This window comes from Gorilla gorilla, chromosome 2 (assembly GCF_029281585.2).
Source record: "Gorilla gorilla gorilla isolate KB3781 chromosome 2, NHGRI_mGorGor1-v2.1_pri, whole genome shotgun sequence".
In the NCBI taxonomy this organism is placed as follows: domain Eukaryota; kingdom Metazoa; phylum Chordata; class Mammalia; order Primates; family Hominidae; genus Gorilla; species Gorilla gorilla.
This window is the reverse complement of record NC_086017.1, coordinates 7,212,602-7,230,303: the sequence shown is the minus strand read 5'-3', so window position 1 is coordinate 7,230,303 and position 17,702 is coordinate 7,212,602.

Below are 17,702 nucleotides of genomic sequence, written 5' to 3'. Positions count from 1 at the left end.
TCCGCTGGCTGATCTCTATTAGAACCATGGCCTTAATCATGCCTTTCATGCTTCTAACTTGATTTGCATTTGTTGTGTGATCCAAATTTATTCTCTCGTTTAGTCGCTTCCACCCATAGAAAAGCAGGTCTTTTTCATTTCTCCTTCACCATTGCCCCCATTTTTTCTTTTTGTCCTCCCATGATGAAAAACAAGACAGAAAACAAACTATAACAACAACAGACACCTTTTGTCTGTGGTCACCAATGCATTGTAGCACTAAACTTTGTTAAAAATCTCTAGATCTGACCTCTATATCTGCTGTTCCCAGAGTTTTTCAATGTGTTCTCTAGACTGCTGTGACCCACTGACAGAAAGTCTAGCTATATTTAATTGAAAGTTATTACTGTCTGATATGGTTTGGCTGTGTCTGCACTGAAATCTCATCTTGCACTGTAGCTCCCATAATTCACATGTTGTGGGAGGGACCCAGTGAGAGGTAAGTGGATCATGGGGGCAGTTTTCCCCACACTGTTCTAGTGGTAGTGAATAAGTCTCATGAGATCTGATGGTTTTATAAGGGGAAACCCCTTTCGCCTTTCACTTGGTTCTCATTTGCTGTTTGCCTGCTGCCATGTAAGATGCGCTTTTCGCCTTCTGCCATAACTGTGAGGCCTCCTCAGCCATGTGGAACTGTGAATTCATTAAACCTCTTTTTCTTTATAAATGAAACAGTCTTGGGTATGTCTTTATCAGCAGCATGAAAATTGACTAATACACTCACTGTCCATGAATGATACTCTGTTAGCCCATTTGCATTGTTATAAAGAAATACCTGAGGCTGGGTAATTTATAAAGAAATGCGGTTTATTTGGCTCCTTGTTGTGAAGGCTGTACATGAAGCATAGTACTGGCACCTGCTTCCAGGGAGGGCCTCAGGAACCTTCCAATCATGGTGGAAGGTGAAGGGAAACCAGCATATCACATGGTGAGAGAGGAAGCAAGAGAGACAGGGAGGAGGTGTCAGTCTCTTTTAAACAACCAGATATCGCATGAACTCACAGGGTAAGAACTCATTCATTACCAAGAGGACAGCACCAAGCCATTCAGGAGGCATCTCTCTCCAACATTGGGGATCACATTTTAACGTGAGATTTGAAGGTGACAAACATCCAAACTATGTCAGATACCAAAGCTGACAATGCTTAGGATCTTTAGCTGTTCCAGGTTCTGGGAAAAGGGAGAGAGTTAGCTTCCCTCGTCTATGCTGTGCTACTCCATATTATATTAGTAATTATTGTTCTCTAAAGGTTCTTAAAAGCAAATAAGCAAATGCAAGGCAAAACATATAAAACGCAAGGCAAAACATACGAAATGCAAGGCAAATGCATTAAAAATCTTTTGAGTGTTAATACATAGATTTTATTTTATCTTTTTAATTTCTTTTGCTTAACCAAATAGATTATGTAGTTTTGATTAACTGGCCATGAAATAGCTCTGCCTACATAGAATTTCCCATGAATAATTGGTTGTGGAGACTTTTGTGTGTGACCCAAATCCTCCCTCAAAACTGAAGTTTGCCCAGCTATTGGGAGTGTTGGCAAATCATGCCTCTCAGCTGATTCTCTCTAGAATTTATTCTCAGGAGATCTAATTAATAACTTGTCAAGCTGATGTCCATCCTTGGGGACAACTCGTATCTGAAGAATGGCCAGTGAAAGGTATTAAAACTCCATACTCTTGCCTCAATTTAGGGCAACTCTGAAGGGTCGCCCCAGCTTCTCAGCTCCCCCTTGAGATTAGCTGAGGTATTTGTTGTGACTGCCTCACATCTCAACTCCCTTTATCCAATTCAGCTTTTTCGCCACAGTTGTTGGCTCCTAGGATTTTACCCAGTTAAATATTCTCTACACAAATCTCTATCTCAAATCTGCTTTACAGGGAATGTGGCCTCAGACAGGTTTTCATTAGGTTCTGGACGTAACTCTCATTAGTCATTGATATGATTCGGCTGTGTCTCCATCCGAATCTCACCTTGATTGTAATTATCCCCGCATGTCAAGGATGGAGTCAGGTGGAGATCATTGAATCATAGGGGCGGGTTCCCCCTACTGTTCTCCTGGTAGCGAATAAGTCTCACCAGATCTGATGCTTTTAAAATGGGAGCTTCCCTACACAAGCTTTCTTCTCTGCTACCATTTAAGATGTGCCTTTGCTTCTTTTTTGCCTTCTGCCGTGACTGTGAGGCCTCCCCAGCCATGTGGAATTGTGAGTTCCTTAAACCTCTTTCCTTTCTAAATTACCCGGTCTTGGGTATGACTTTATTAGCAGCATGAGAACAAACTAGTGCAGTCTGTTCTATAAGCCCAAGTCGGATCACAGAGTCCCGCTTTCTGTTTTTTTTTTTTTCTAGGCCATATTTCTACTAAAACTTGACTCATATAGACTTAAAACAAAATAATTAAGCATGGCTAGTATTTATTTAATATTTTATACGTGTCAGGTACTGTATTTTGTAACTTATCTTTTAATAATCTTTCCAAATCTCTAAAAGGAGAACTCTGCTCTTTTATAGAGAAAATAAGGATGGCTCTGAAAATGTTAGCATTAGGGGAAGTAGGGTGAGGGACATAGGGGGCACTTTGTGTTATTTGTGCATTTTGCTATCAATCTAAAATCAGGTCAAAATAAAAATTAAAAAAATGGGTAGTAGAAGCAGGTTGTTAAGATTTTCAGTGTGACTCTAGAATTTTTTTGTTTGTTGTTTGTTTTGGAGTGTAGTGGTAAGATCTCTGCTCACTGCAACCTCCACTTCCCAGGCTCAAGCAATTCTCCTGCCTCAGTCTCCCAAGTAGCTGGGATTATAGGTGCCCGCCACCACACCCAGCTAAGTTTTCTATTTTTTTTTTTTTAGTAGAGATGGGGTTTCAGCATGTTGGCCAGTCCAGTCTCCTACTCCTGACTTCAAGTCATCCGCCCGCCTCAGCCTCCCGAAGTGCTGGGATTATAGGCATGAGCTCCCACTCCTGGCCCAAAGTTCATATTTTAACTACTAACCTAAATTATTTTAAAAACAAAAGCCTCCTTGGACTCAAACCAGGTCAGAGTGACATGATCATGTGCCTGTTTTGTGCAGGGTGAAGTGAGATTATTATCTAGGAAATAGCTGAAATGTCTTGTTGTGGGCATACATATTTCATATAAATTCTAAGCTTCATATTAGCACTTAGATTATAATTATCTAAAGAATAGAGAACAATTTCATATAATTTTCAGTGTATCAGGCGAATCAAAAGTATACATACAAGCATGCAGATGAATTTCAGTGAATATAGTGGTGACAATGCTCAACAGAATATGTGTCCCCCACCCAACCCTGCTTCTTGCTCTTTCACTGTCCTAAAGATAGAACAAAATGGTTCAGGCATCCAGCTTGTCCCCTCCACACTTCACACTTTTACTTAATAGCAGCTTATCTTTAACACTTTGTCATCTTTAAGATGTTGCTAATTCTTTCTGGTAGATCCCAGGACTGAGGATGAGGAAGAATGATTTTATTTAAATAAAGTTGCTTAATTAAAAAACAATTTTTTTAGTTTTAAAATATTTTCATTATTTTATAAAATTTTTGTGGGTACATAGGAGGTTTATATATTTGTGGGGTACATGAGATGTTTTGATACAGGCATGCAGTGTGAAATAATCACGTCATGAGGAATGGGCTTTCCATCCCCTCAAGCATTTATCCTCTGAGTTAAAAACTATTCAATTGGCTGGGCATGGTGGCTCACGCCTGTAGTCCCAGCTCTTTGGGAGGCCGAGGTTGGCAGATCGCCTGAGGTCAGGAGTTTGAGACCAGCCTGGCCAACATGATGAAACCCCATCTCTACTAAAAATACAAAAATTAGCCGGGTGTGGTGGCGAGTGCCTGTCATCCCAGCTACTCGGGAGGCTGAGACAGGAGAATCATTTGAACCTGGGAGGTGGAGGTTACAGTGAGCCGAGATCATGCCATTGTACTCCAGCCTGAGTGACAAGAGTGAAACTCCATGTCAAAAACAAACAAAAATCAATTACATTCTTTAAGTTATTAAAATTAAACATTGTAAATGATTTTTTTTCCCAAAGCTTTTTCAAAGAAAAAAAGTAGAAACAAAGACACTTTCTACTGATTTCCAATATGGTGACTCTGTATTTCTAGCATGTGTTAAGGTGAAAAATTGATTTTATGTTTAATACAAAACATAGCATAATGTAATGAAAAGCAAGATTGTAATGATAAAGGAAAATAACACTAGTGCTAATTTTTTTCAATTTGAAGCATTGGATTAAAATGAATTAGGTTATATTCCAACATGTTTATATTGAATTTCTTTTTTCTCCAATTGGTTTCTTTTTATTAATGGGTGAGTGTTGCATTTGTATAAGGTTTCCCTATTATATTCAATTGTTTTGAGATGCTTTTAATTTGAAGTTTTTATGTTTTCTTTTTGATGTATACATGTTATGCTTTTATGCTGAATTTGATAATTGGTGCTGTATATGCAAAGCAAATGTAATTTCCCAGCTTTTATTTTTTAAAGCCCTGGGAAGCAACATAATAAAGTAGAAATAGTATCAAGACAGGAGTTAGAATACCTGGATTCTAAAATTTAAATTAAATTAGGATCTAGTGACATTATAGGTGTTCCTTGATCTTCTGATGACCTGATTCCTCAAAAGAAAAATAAAATAATCTATAAATTGTTTCTAATTCTAAAACTCTATAAATCCTATTTTTAAAATTATAATTAGTTGAACTCTATAAGGTCACAAAAATCCCTATTAAGAAACTAAAATAAAATTTTATCATATCTTAAAAATACTCTGATCTTTTTTTATATGCTGACATGAATTCTAATTATTTTTGAGCCCCTAAAAAACATTTAAGATCACGGTTTATGTTTTATTATTGACTTTCAGATAATTAACATTTTACTGATAGATATGAACAAATCTACTCTAACAGAGATAGTCATTAGTTTATTTCTCTCTTTTCAGTATCAATAAAAAGTATCGATTTACCAATAACAATGAATTAATTGCCTGAAATAAATGAAACATAAGCAGCAAAAGTGAACCTTTTAGTATAACTCTTCTTGTAAACATTGACTTAGTTCAAAGGGAGCTTATCTTTAAAAAAAAAAGCGCTAATTCATGTCTATTGGTATAGATATAATCTTTTTTTCCTTGAAAATAGATCCTACTATACTCCAGACACTATGCCACTAGGTGCAGATATTAACACAAATAGCAGGTGATCATTGTCCTCATGGAGTTTATTTTAAAGAGAACAAAGTGAGACAAAGGCACACAAGCAAAGAACTACAATACAAAGGGGATGGCATCTGACTCAGCATGGAGGTGTCACGGAAGGTGTTGTTTTGCTTAGGTTTTGAAGTGTGGGTAGGAGATGGCCCATGTTGAGAGTGGGAACTGGGAATTAAAAAGATGAGGAGGTCTCTGCAAATCTACATGGATGGGAAGTAGCATGCTGATGTGGGAAACAACTAAAAAGTTCCAGAATGCATGGTTTATAAAGCGTGAGTCAGAGAGGGCTAGACCAGTAGCCAGATCAAGGATATCTCAGATGTTATAGTCATGAATTAGTGCATTGACCTGCAGGCCATGGGAGTCACTGAAGGTTTCAGTCAGGTAAGTGAGCTGATCAGAACAGTCCTTTAGATAGGCCGCTCTTTTGGCTGTAATGGGGACACGTTTGAAGTAGGGCTATAGCTAAAAATATACAGACACTTCCTCTTGTCTACAGCCCTGCTGGCATCTGTTGTATTTTGACTTTTTAATAATAGCCATTCCAACCGGTATGAAATGGTATCTCATTGTGTTTTGATTTGCATTTTTCTGATGATTAGTGATTCTAAGCATTTTTTTTTCGTGTATTTGTTGGCCATTTGTATGTGTTCTTTTGAGAAGTGTTTGTTCATGTCCTTTGCCCATTTTTTAATTGGGTTATTTTTTTTTTTCTAATTGATTTAAGTTCCCTGTAGATTCTGGATACTAAAAAACAAACAAAAACCAGAAGTAAATAAATTCTCAGGACACACACACCCACACCCACACCCACAGAGAGAGAGAGAGAGAGAGAGAGAGAGAGCACGCCTAGGTAAGAGGCCACCAACCACCAGGGTCTAAACTGGGAACACTTTCTAGTACAGAATGAATGGAAAGGATTCATGAAATATCTAGAAAGTAACGTTAATGAGATTTACATGTATGGAGTGAATGAGGGGAAACAGGGATCATTCAGGATTCTGGTGGGAATAACAGGGGGAGCCATTAGTTGAAATTTTGAAGTGGGAGAAGGAGAGGGAGTTTTAGGGAGAAAGATGAGTTGTTTTTTTAGGTATTTCAAACCCTTGAAGCTTCTATGGGACATCGAAGTGGAAATAACAGTCTGTGGGTTGGGACAATAAAGAAAGAAATTGGTTGAAGACTAGGGGAAGAGTATAGAGCAAAGAAATATTTAAGATAATAAACATATAGAGATAGCTGAAAATGTGGGACTGGATTACAAAGGAAGAATGATTTAGTTATGAAGCCCAAGGGCTGACAGGAATGGGTGACTAGTCGAGGAGTTCATATGCATCTGTTATTGTATGAATAAGAAAAATTATCTGTTCCTTCCTAAAGATATCTTCAACCTGTTTTTGGATACATATGGGCACTGCTTTTCACTCTCTTAGCCCCATTTCTTATTTTAGCCTCTGCTGTAGCGATCAGTTCTGCACAGGCTTTGACCCAGGCTTTGACTAGTTGGTGCAGGTGTGATATGACACTTACCTGGAATGGCCCACAGTTTGTGGCTGCTCTTACTTAAGCAGGTGGGATGCTCATGTAGGTGTAACCTAGCAGCTTGGTAGAGTTTATGCCCATGGGGCAACCTGTGACCACTCAAAAATAAAGCCCTTTCCTCCTCCCAGATTGAGGAGTCTTGCATTATGTAATAAAACTCCTTAGAAGGCCTATTAGGTTCCAATACAGCATTAGGCAACTTGATAAGGTATCCCATCATCAGCCTTCCTTTCTTCCCTCATTCCTCTGCCTCTCACTCTTTCTTCCTAAGTTAACTTCTTAGATAAAATGCCAACATTCTATATTTTGTCTCACATCAGGGAAAATAATTGTATACCCCATTTCAAAAGCACATAAAAAGGTTACTGTATAGAAAATTTGTCTTTAAGAGATTAAGCTGTAATTTTCCAAATACTTTAAAATTTTATTTCAGATAGGTTTTTCATTTTTATAAGCTTCATCTAAAAGCAGAGTTCACCTAAGAATATACCTAAGAGCATATTACATAGAATATATTTTATATTTCAGTAGTTTAGCTAGGATTCTTTCAAAATTGAGAGGATCTACAAATATTTCTAACACATTAGTTTTCAGTCTTAAGGCTGAGTCAAGAACAAAGCTCCTAAACTTTGCATTGGTGATTGAGAACATTTTAAAATTGTTATTTAATTCATTAATTTATTTTTAAAAAATTTTCACATTGTAATTATATAGATTTATAGGATACAATTTGATGTTTCAATGAATATGTATGTTGTCTAAGGATCCAATAAGGATAGTTAGTGTATTAATTACCTCATGCATTCATCATTTCTTTTTAATAAGAAATTTCAAAATCCTTTCTTCTAGATACTTTGTAATATACAATACTTTACTTTTAACTATAGTCACCCTGCTTTGCAAAGAACACTACAACTTATTCTTCCTATATAATTGTGATTTCATAACTGTTAACCAATCTATCTCCATTTTGCCCTCCCCACTTCTTCCTCACTGTTTGGTAACCACTATTCTACTCTACTTCTCTATTAACATTTTTTTTTTAAGATTCCACATATGAGCGAGATCATGCGGTATTTGCTTTCTGTGTCTGGCTTATTTCACTTAACATTGTATCCTACAGGGTCATCCATGTTGTTGCAACTGGCAGAATTTCATTCTTTTTTTATGGCTGAATAGTATTTCATTGTGTGTGTGTCCATATATATATATATATATATATACATATATAATTTTATGTGTAATTATAATTACACATAAAATTATATATAATTATAATTAATTTTATGCATAATTATAATTACACATAAAATTATATATAATTATAATTATAATTATATATAATTATATATAATAATATATATTATATGTAATATATAATATACATAACATACATAATGTATATTATATATAATATACATAACGTATATTATATACATTATACATTATATATATTATAATACACATAATATATATTATGTATATAATATACATAATATGTATTATATATAAAATATACATAATATATAATGTATATTATACATATAATATATATTAATAATATATTAATATTAATATTAATTATTAATAATTATTAATAATTATTAATAATTATTTATTAATAATTATTATTTTTTATTAATATTATTAATATTAATATATAATACATTAATATTAATAATATATTAATATATAATATATTATATATTATACATAATATGTATTATATATAATATACATAATATATATTATATATATATAATTCACTTGTTTGTTTTTATACACATAGGTTGATTCCATATCTGATTATTAGAAATAGTGCTACAGTAAACATAAGAGTGCAGATATTTTTCAAACACAATGATTTCATTTCCTATGGATATATACCCAGTAGTGGGATTGCTGGGTTATGTGATCGAATGATTGTTTTTTTTTTTTATTTTTTATTTTTTAGCGAACTTCCATAAAGTTTTGCTTAATGGTTGTACTAGTTTACAACCCCATCAACAGTGCATAAGTGTTCCGTTTTCTCCACTTCCTTGCCAACTCTTGTTATCTTTTACCTTTTTGCTAATAGCCATTCTAATGGGTGAACTGGTATCTCATTGCGGTTTTGATTTGCGTTTCCCTGATGGTTAGTGATGTTGAACATGATTTTATTATATATTCGTCTTGACAATTTCTATATTTTCTCTTGTGGCATTTCTTTTAGTTTATTTTGTCCTTTTTTTTTTTTTTTTTTGTGATGGAGTCTTGCTCTCTTGCCCAAGCTGGAGTGCAGTGGTGCAATCGGGGCTCACGGCAACCTCCATCTCCCTGGTTCAAGCAATTCCCCTGCCTCAGCCTGCTGAGTAGCTGGGGTTACAGGCACACGCCATCATGTTTGGCTAAATTTTTGTATTTTTAGTAGAGAAATGATTTCACCATATTGGTCAGGCTGGTCTCAAACTCCTGACCTCAGGCAATCCGCCTGCCTCAGCCTCCCAGTTTTGCCCATTTTTAAATAAGTTATTTATGTTTTTGCTGTTGAGTTGTTTAAGTTTGTTATATAATCTGGGCATTAACTCCTTAGCAGATGTATAGTTTGCAAATATTGTATCCCATTCTGTAAGTTGTTTTTTCACTCTGTTAAGTTTCCTTTGCTGTGCAAAAGCATTTTAGTTTGATGAAACCCCATTTATCTATTTTTGCTTTTGTTGCCTGTGCTTTTGACGTCTCATTTAAAAAATCCTTGTAGAACCCAAAGTTATAGAGAATTTCCCACATGTTATCTTCTAGTAGTTTTTCATAGTTTTCAATCTTACCTTTAGGTCTTTAATCGCATTTGAGTTGATTTTTGTATAAGGTAAAAGATAGGGGTCTAATTTCATTATCCCACATGTAGATATCCAATCTTCTCAGTACCATTTAATGAAGAGACTGTCTTTACCCCTGTGTGTGCTCTTGACTCCTTTTTGGAAAATCAGTTGACTTTAGGTATGAGAATTTATTTCTGAGCTGTATATTCTCTTCCATTGGTCTATGTGTTTGCTTTATGGCAGTGCCATGCTGTTTTGCTTACTATGGCTTTGTAGTATATTTTGAAGTCAGGTAGTGTGGTGCCTCCAGCTTTGTTATTTTTGCACAGGATTGCTTTGGTTATTTGGGGTCTTTTCTGGTTTCATACAAATTTTAGGGTATTTTTTTCTATTTCTGTGAAGAATTTCATTGGTATTTTGATAGGGATTGCATTGAATCTGTAGGACATTTTGTTAGTATGGTCATTTCAATAGTATCAGTTCTTCCATTCCATGAGTATATAGTGTCCATTTTTTGTGGATCGTAAATTTTTCCATCAGTGTGTTATAGTTTTCATTGTAGAGATCTTTCACGACCTTGATTAAATTTATCTGCAGATTTCTTGGTAGCTATTGTAAATGGAATTCCTTTCTTGATGACTTTTTCAGATAGTTCACTATTAGTGTATAGAAACACCACTGAATTTTCTGTGTTGATTTTGTATACTACAACTTTACTGAATTTATTTATGATTTCTAGTAGTTTTTGGTCAAGTCTTTAGGGTTCTCACTCTATATAAGTATATATAGAAAGAACCCTAAAGAGAGAGAGATCATATATATCTATATGATCATATATATAGATGTATACATATGTATGTGAGATCACATTTTCTACAAACAGAAACAATCTGACTTCCTTCTTTCCAGTTTGGATCCCTCTTATTTATTTCTTTTGTCTAATTGCTCTGGCTCTGACCTCCAGTACTATGCTAAATAGAAGTGGTAGAAGTTGACATCCTTGTCTTCCTCCACATCAAAGAGGAAAAGCATTTAACTATTCACCATAAATAAGATGTTAGCTGTGGGTTTGTCACCTATGGCCTTTACTGCGTTGAGGTACACTCCTATACCTACTTTCTTGACAGTTTTTATCATAAAGGAATGTTGACTTTTGTCAAGTGTTCTTTTTGCATCTGTTGAAATGATCACATGGTTTTTGTTCTTCTTTCTATTGTGGTGGTGTATCATATTTACTGATTTGTGCATTTTAAGCCATCCTTTCATCCCTGGGATGAACCCCACTTGATTATAGTGAATACTCTTTTTAGTGTGCTGTCGAAGTCAGTTCACTTGTATCTTGTTGAGAATTTTTGTATCTATGTTCTTCAGGAATATTGGCCTGTTATTTTCATTTTGTGCGTGTCTTTGTCTGGTTTTAGAATCAGGATATTGCGAGCCTCATAAGATGAGTATGGAAGTATTCCTTCCTCATTACTTTTGTGGAAAAGTTTGTGGAGAATTGGTAGTTATTCTTTAACTGTTTGGTAGAATTCAGCAGTGAAGACATCAGGTCCTGGGTGTTGGTTGTTGTTGTTGTTGTTTTGATGGAAGATGTTTTATTATTGATTCAATTTCCAAACTCATTATTGATGTGTTCAGATGTTATATTTCCTCACAATTTAATCTGGGTAGTTGTATGTGTGCAGAAATTTATTCATTTTATTCTACACTATCAAATTTGTTGGCATATAGTTATGAGTAATGTCTTACAATCCCTTCTATTTCTGTGGTGTATCAGTTGTAATGTCTCCTTTTTCATCTTTTATTTATTTGAATTTTCTCTCCTTTTGTCTTAGTTTAGCTAAAGGTTTGTCAGTTTTACCTTTACACTTTGTCTTATTTATCTTTTGAAATATTTTTTAGTGTCTGTTTCCTTTATATCTGCTGTGAGCTTTATTATTTCCTTCCTTCTACCAATTTTGGGTTTAGTTTGTTTTTGATGTTCTAGTTACTTGAAGTGTATAATTTTGCTTTGTGATTTGAAAATCTTTCTTCTTTTTTGGTGTAGGCTTTCATTGCTATAAATTTCCCTCTTAGAACTGCTTTTGCTACGTTCCATAGGTTTGGGTATGTTGGATTTTCATTCTTACTTGTCTCAGTGACTTTTGAAATTTTCCTATTAATGTCTTAATGAGACCTATTGATTTCTTGGGTGCGTGCTATTTAATTTCCATGTTTTTATAAAATTTCCAAGGGCTTTCCTGTTGTTGATTTCTGGCTTTATATCCCTGTAATCAGAAAAGATACTTCATATGATATCTGTCTTCTTAAGTTTGTTAAGACTTATTATGTGTCATAATGTATGATTGGTCCTAGAGAATGTTTGGTGTACAGTTGAGAATAATTTGTATTCTGCAGCTGTTGGATGATGTATTAGTCTGTTTTCATACTGCTGATAAAGACATACCCGAGACTGGGTAATTTACAGAGAAAAAGAGGTTTAGTGGACTCATAGTTCCACGTGGCTGGGGAGGTCTCCCAATCATGATGGAAGGCGAAAGACACATCTTACATGGTAGCAAACAAAATAGAATTGAGAACCAAGTGAAAGGGTTCCCCCTTATAAAACCTCAGATCTTGTTAGACGTATTCACTACCACAAGAACAGTATGGGGGAACCGCCCCCATGATTCAATTATCTCCCACTGGTTCCCTCCCACAACATGTATGAATTATGGGAGCTATAATCAAGATGAGATTTGGGTGGGGATATACAGCCAAACCATATCAGGTGAGATCTTCTTTACCTGCTAGGTCCATTTGGTCTATGGTATAGTTTGAGTCTGTCATTTTTTGGTTGATTTTCTCTTCATAGAATCTGTCCATTTTTAAAGTGGAGTGTTGAAATTTCCTACTAATATTGTATTGCAGTCTATCTCTACCTTTAAATCTAATATTTGCTTTATATATCTGGTTGTTCTGGTGTTGGGTACATATATAGTTACACCTAAGTAATATATATGTTATGTCCTCTTATTGAATTGGGCCTTTTATCATTTCATTATACAGTGACATTCTTTTTTTATATAGTTTTTTTTATTTAAAGCCTTTTAAAATATGACATGACTGTGGCTACTCCTGCTTGCTTTTCATTTGTTTGCATAAAATATATTTTTCCATCTCTTCACTTTCAGTCTATTTGTCTTTAATAGTGAGGTAAGTATCATGTAGGCAGCATATAGGTGGGTTTTGCTATCCGAATCCATTCATCCACTTTATATCTTTTAAGTAGAGTTTAATCCACTTCTATTGAAGTTTATTATTGATAAATTAGGACTTCCTTCTACCATTTCATTAGTTGTTTTTTAGATTACTTGTTCACTTCTTCCTTTCTTATTGTTTATCCCTCTAGTTTGGTGGTTTTCTGTGGTGCTAAGCTTTGTTTCTTTTCCCTTTTTTGGTGTGTGTGTGTGTATCTGCTGTAATTTCTTTCTTTCTGGTTAGTGAAACTAACATACAGAGTCCGGTATTTGTAACAGACTATTTTACACTGATAACAACTTAACTTCTGTCACATAAAAATACTCTTGACTTCTCCTCCCCACACACACAATTTATATTTTTGTTACCTTACATTGCATCTTTATGAATGGTAGACTCCATGGAACATAGGATCTATGTCACAACTAAATCAATTATTTAATGGCAGCATTAAAGCAGCCCAAAGAATGTGAAAAACTGGTGTGGGTGTATTTAACTTTTTAAAAACTATGTTTCATAATGTTTTCATTAAAAAGTCTTTATCAGTTTGCTAATGCCTAATTTTTACAACCAGCCACCATAGATTTTACAGGATAAATATATTATTTCAGTGGTAATTGAAGCAGAATTTTTGTTGCTCTTCTTACCCTTAGAGATTGTGTATTATCCTCAGACGTAATTCTTTGATTTTTTTTTTCTTTTCATGTTGTTACACATAGTTACCAACAATCAACGTGAGAATAACCTTTGAATATTTTCAAGCATTAAGATTTGTTTATACAGCTGCACAATTAGACAACCAACACTCTTGGGTCTTTACCTCTCAGCATACACCTGATTATTAACTTAAAGGTATGATGGGAAAAGTATCAATTTTTGTTGGTCACCTAGATTTGGAAATATGTAATAATTATAAGCTTGGGTCTGCTTCTTCAGAAGCCTAGGAATTGGAGTGATGGTTCTCTGAAGAGGCTGGAAACAAAGTATGTGTTTCCAGAAGGCTTAATAGAATATGTTGAGACATAGGCCATTAACACAAAAGTGAAAGAAATGCAAAAAAGTATAAAAGTAAGGATTTGAGAAGGGAAATTTTATTTTTAAGTCTAAGATTCCTATGAATTATATGAAAGTAAATGTCCTATCCTTAAAATTAGCCAAAGGAAGCACTTTACTTATCAATATGATATGACGTTTCATACTCTTATCTAAAGATATCCTAAACTAAGATCCAGTTTTCTAAGTAAAGACCTTTTACTCATGCTTTAAAGCATGTTAGATGATTCCTACCACATCACATCATGTTGTTTACATGTATGATATAAACTGCATTTATTCTTCAACTCACTGGTTCCTTAGGCTTCTTATCTTTCCTTGCACGCTTAGATAATTTTATGTAAAATTGATTTTTAGAAGTTTAGTTGCTGGGCGTAGTGGCTGTCGCCTGTAAACCCAGTACTTTGGGAATTCAAGGCAGGTGGATTGCTTGAGTCTTGGAGTTTGAGGCCTGCCTGGGAAAGATGACAAACCCCATTTGTACAAAAATAAAAATATTAGCTGGATATGGTGGCACATGCCTGTGGTCCCAGCTACTCCAAGGCTGAGGTGGGAGGATGGCTTGAGTCCGAGAGGCAGAGGTGTGAGCCAAGATCATGCCCTGCTCTTCAGCCTGGGCAACCAAGCCAGACCCTGTTTCAAAAAAAAAAATCTAGTGAGATTTGATTTCTATTTCTATGTGATTCAAAAGTAGGAGAGCTTCAAGGCTAATGACTATTAAAAAATGGCCATTGCTACTTGCATTTTCTATGAAGCCAGCATACACAGCAACGTGCAACCTAAAAACCAAGCTATTTAATATGTAGCTTAGATTTCAGGTTTGATTGTCTTTGAGGTTTGATTATTGCAGAGATCAATTGCCAGACCAAATATAGTCTATTTCTGTATTTGGTCTTTTTATCATATGAAACATCCCAGCCTTGGGTATAAATTAAGAGCAAATACAGACATTTATACCGATAGCGGTGTAGATATTTCCATGTTTATACAGTTACCGGTGTAGATACTTCCATGTCTATACAGATAGCGGTGTGGATATCTCCATGTTCATACAGATAGTGGTGTAGATATTTCCATGTTTATAGAGATAGTGGTGTAGATATATCCATGTTTATAGAGATAGCGGTGTAGATATTTCCATGTTTATACAGATAGCGGTGTAGATATTTCCACGTTTATACAGATAGCATTGTAGATATTTCCATGTTTATAGAGACAGAGGTGTATATATTTCTATATTTATAGAGATAGCGGCGCACATATTTCCATGTTTATAGAGACAGCGGTGTAGATATTTCCATGTTTATACAGATAGCGGTGTAGATATTTCCATGTTAATACAGGTAGCGGTGTACATATTGCCATGTTCATACAGATAGCGGTGTAGATATTTCCACATTTATACAGATGAAGGTGTACATATTTCCATGTTCATACAGATGGCGGTGTAGATATTTCTATGTTTATAGAGATGGCGGTGTAGATATTTAAATGTTTATACAGATAGCTGTGTAGATATTTCCATGTTTATACAGATGGAGGTGTAGATATTTCCATGTTTTTACACATAGCGTTGTAGATATTTCCATGTTCACACAGGTAGCGGTGTAGATATTTCCACCTTTATACAGATGGTGGTGTAGATTTTTCCATTTCCATACAGAAGGCGGTTTAGATATTTCCATTGTTATAGAGATGGCGGTGCAGATATTTCCATTGTGATACAGATGGCGGTGTAGGCATTTTCATGTTGATACAGATGGTGGTGTACATAGTTCCCTGTTCATACAGATGGCGGTGTAGTAATTTTCATTTTCCTACCGATGGCGGTGTAGATATTTCCATGTTTATACAGATAGCGGTGTAGATGTATCCATGTTCATACAGATGGCAGTGTAGATAATTCCATGTTCATACAGACGGAGTTGAAGATATTTCTATGTTTATAGATATGGCGGTGTAGATATTTCCATGTTTACACAGAAGGCGGTGTAGATATTTCCATGTTTACACAGATAGCGGTGTAGATATTTCCATGTTTATACAGATAGCGGTGTAGATATTTCAATGTTTATAGAGTTGGCGGTGTAGATATTTTCATGTTCCTACAGTTGGTGGTGTAGATATTTCCATGTGTACACAGATAGCGGTGTAGGTATTTCCAAGTTTATGCAGATAGCGGTGTAGATATTTCCACTTTTAGGCAGATAGCGGTGTAGATATTTCAATGTTTAAACAGATAGCGTTGTAGACATTTCCATGTTCCTACAGAGGGCGGTGTAGATATTTACATGTTTATAGAGATGGTGGTTTAGACATTTCCACGTTCATACAGATGGCGGTGTAGATATTTCCATGTTTATACAGATAGCGGTGTAGATATTTCCGTCTTTATACACATAATGGTGTAGATCTTTCCATGTTTTTAGAGATTGCGGTGTAGATATTTCCATGTTTACACAGATAGCGGTGTAGATATTTCCATGTTTATACAGATGACTCTGTAGATATTTCCATGTTTACAGAGATAGCGGTGTAGATATTTCCAAGTTTACAGAGATATCGGTGTAGATATTTCCATGTTTACACAGATAGCGGTGTAGATATTTGCATGTATATAGAGATAGCGGTGAGGATATTTCCATGTTTACGCAGATAGCATTGTAGATATTTCCATGTTTATACAGATAGCGGTGTAGATAATTCCATGTGTACACAGATAACGGTGTAGATATTTCCGTGTTTATACAGATGGCGGTGTAGATATTTCCATACCCATACAGATGGCGGTGTAGATACTTCCATGTTTATAGATATAGCGGTGTAGGTATTTCCATGTTTACACAGACAGCGGTGTAGATATTTCCATGTTTACACAGATAGCGGTGTAGATATTTCCATGTTAATAGAGATAGCGGTGTAGATGTTTCCATGTTTATAGAGATATCAGTGTAGATATTTCCAGGTTTATACAGAGCATAGTGTAGATATTTCCATGTTTATATAGATGGCTGTGTGGATATTTCCATGTTTATAGGGATAGCGGTGCAGATATCTCCATGTTTACACAGATAGCGGTGTAGATATTTCCATGTTTACACAGATAGCGGTGTAGATATTTCCATGTTCATACAGGTAGCGGTGTAGATAATTCCATGTGTATACAGATAACTGTGTAGATATTTACATGTTCCTACAGATGGCTGCATAGATATTTCCATGTTTATACAGATAGCAGTGTAGATATTTACGTCTTTATACACATAATGCTGTAGATCTTTACATGTTTTCAGAGATAGCGGTGTAGATCTTTCCATGTTTACACAGATAGCGGTGTTGATATTTCCATATTTATACAGATAGCAGTGTAGATATTTCCATGTTTATAGAGATAGTGGTGTAGATATTTACATGTTCCTACAGATGGCTGTGCAGATATTTCCATGTTTACACAGATAGCGGTGTAGATATTTCCATGTTCATACAGATAGCTGTGTAGATATTTCCATGTTTATACAGATAGCGGTGTAGATATTTACGTCTTTATACACATAATGGTGTAGATCTTTCCATGTTTTCAGAGATAGCGGTGTAGATCTTTCCATGTTTACACAGATAGCGTTGTAGATATTTCCATGTTTATACAGATAGCAGTGTAGATATTTCCATGTTTATAGAGATAGTGGTGTAGATATTTACATGTTCCTACAGATGGCAGTGTAGATATTTCCATGTTTATACAGATAGCGGTGTAGATATTTCCATGTTTATGGAGAT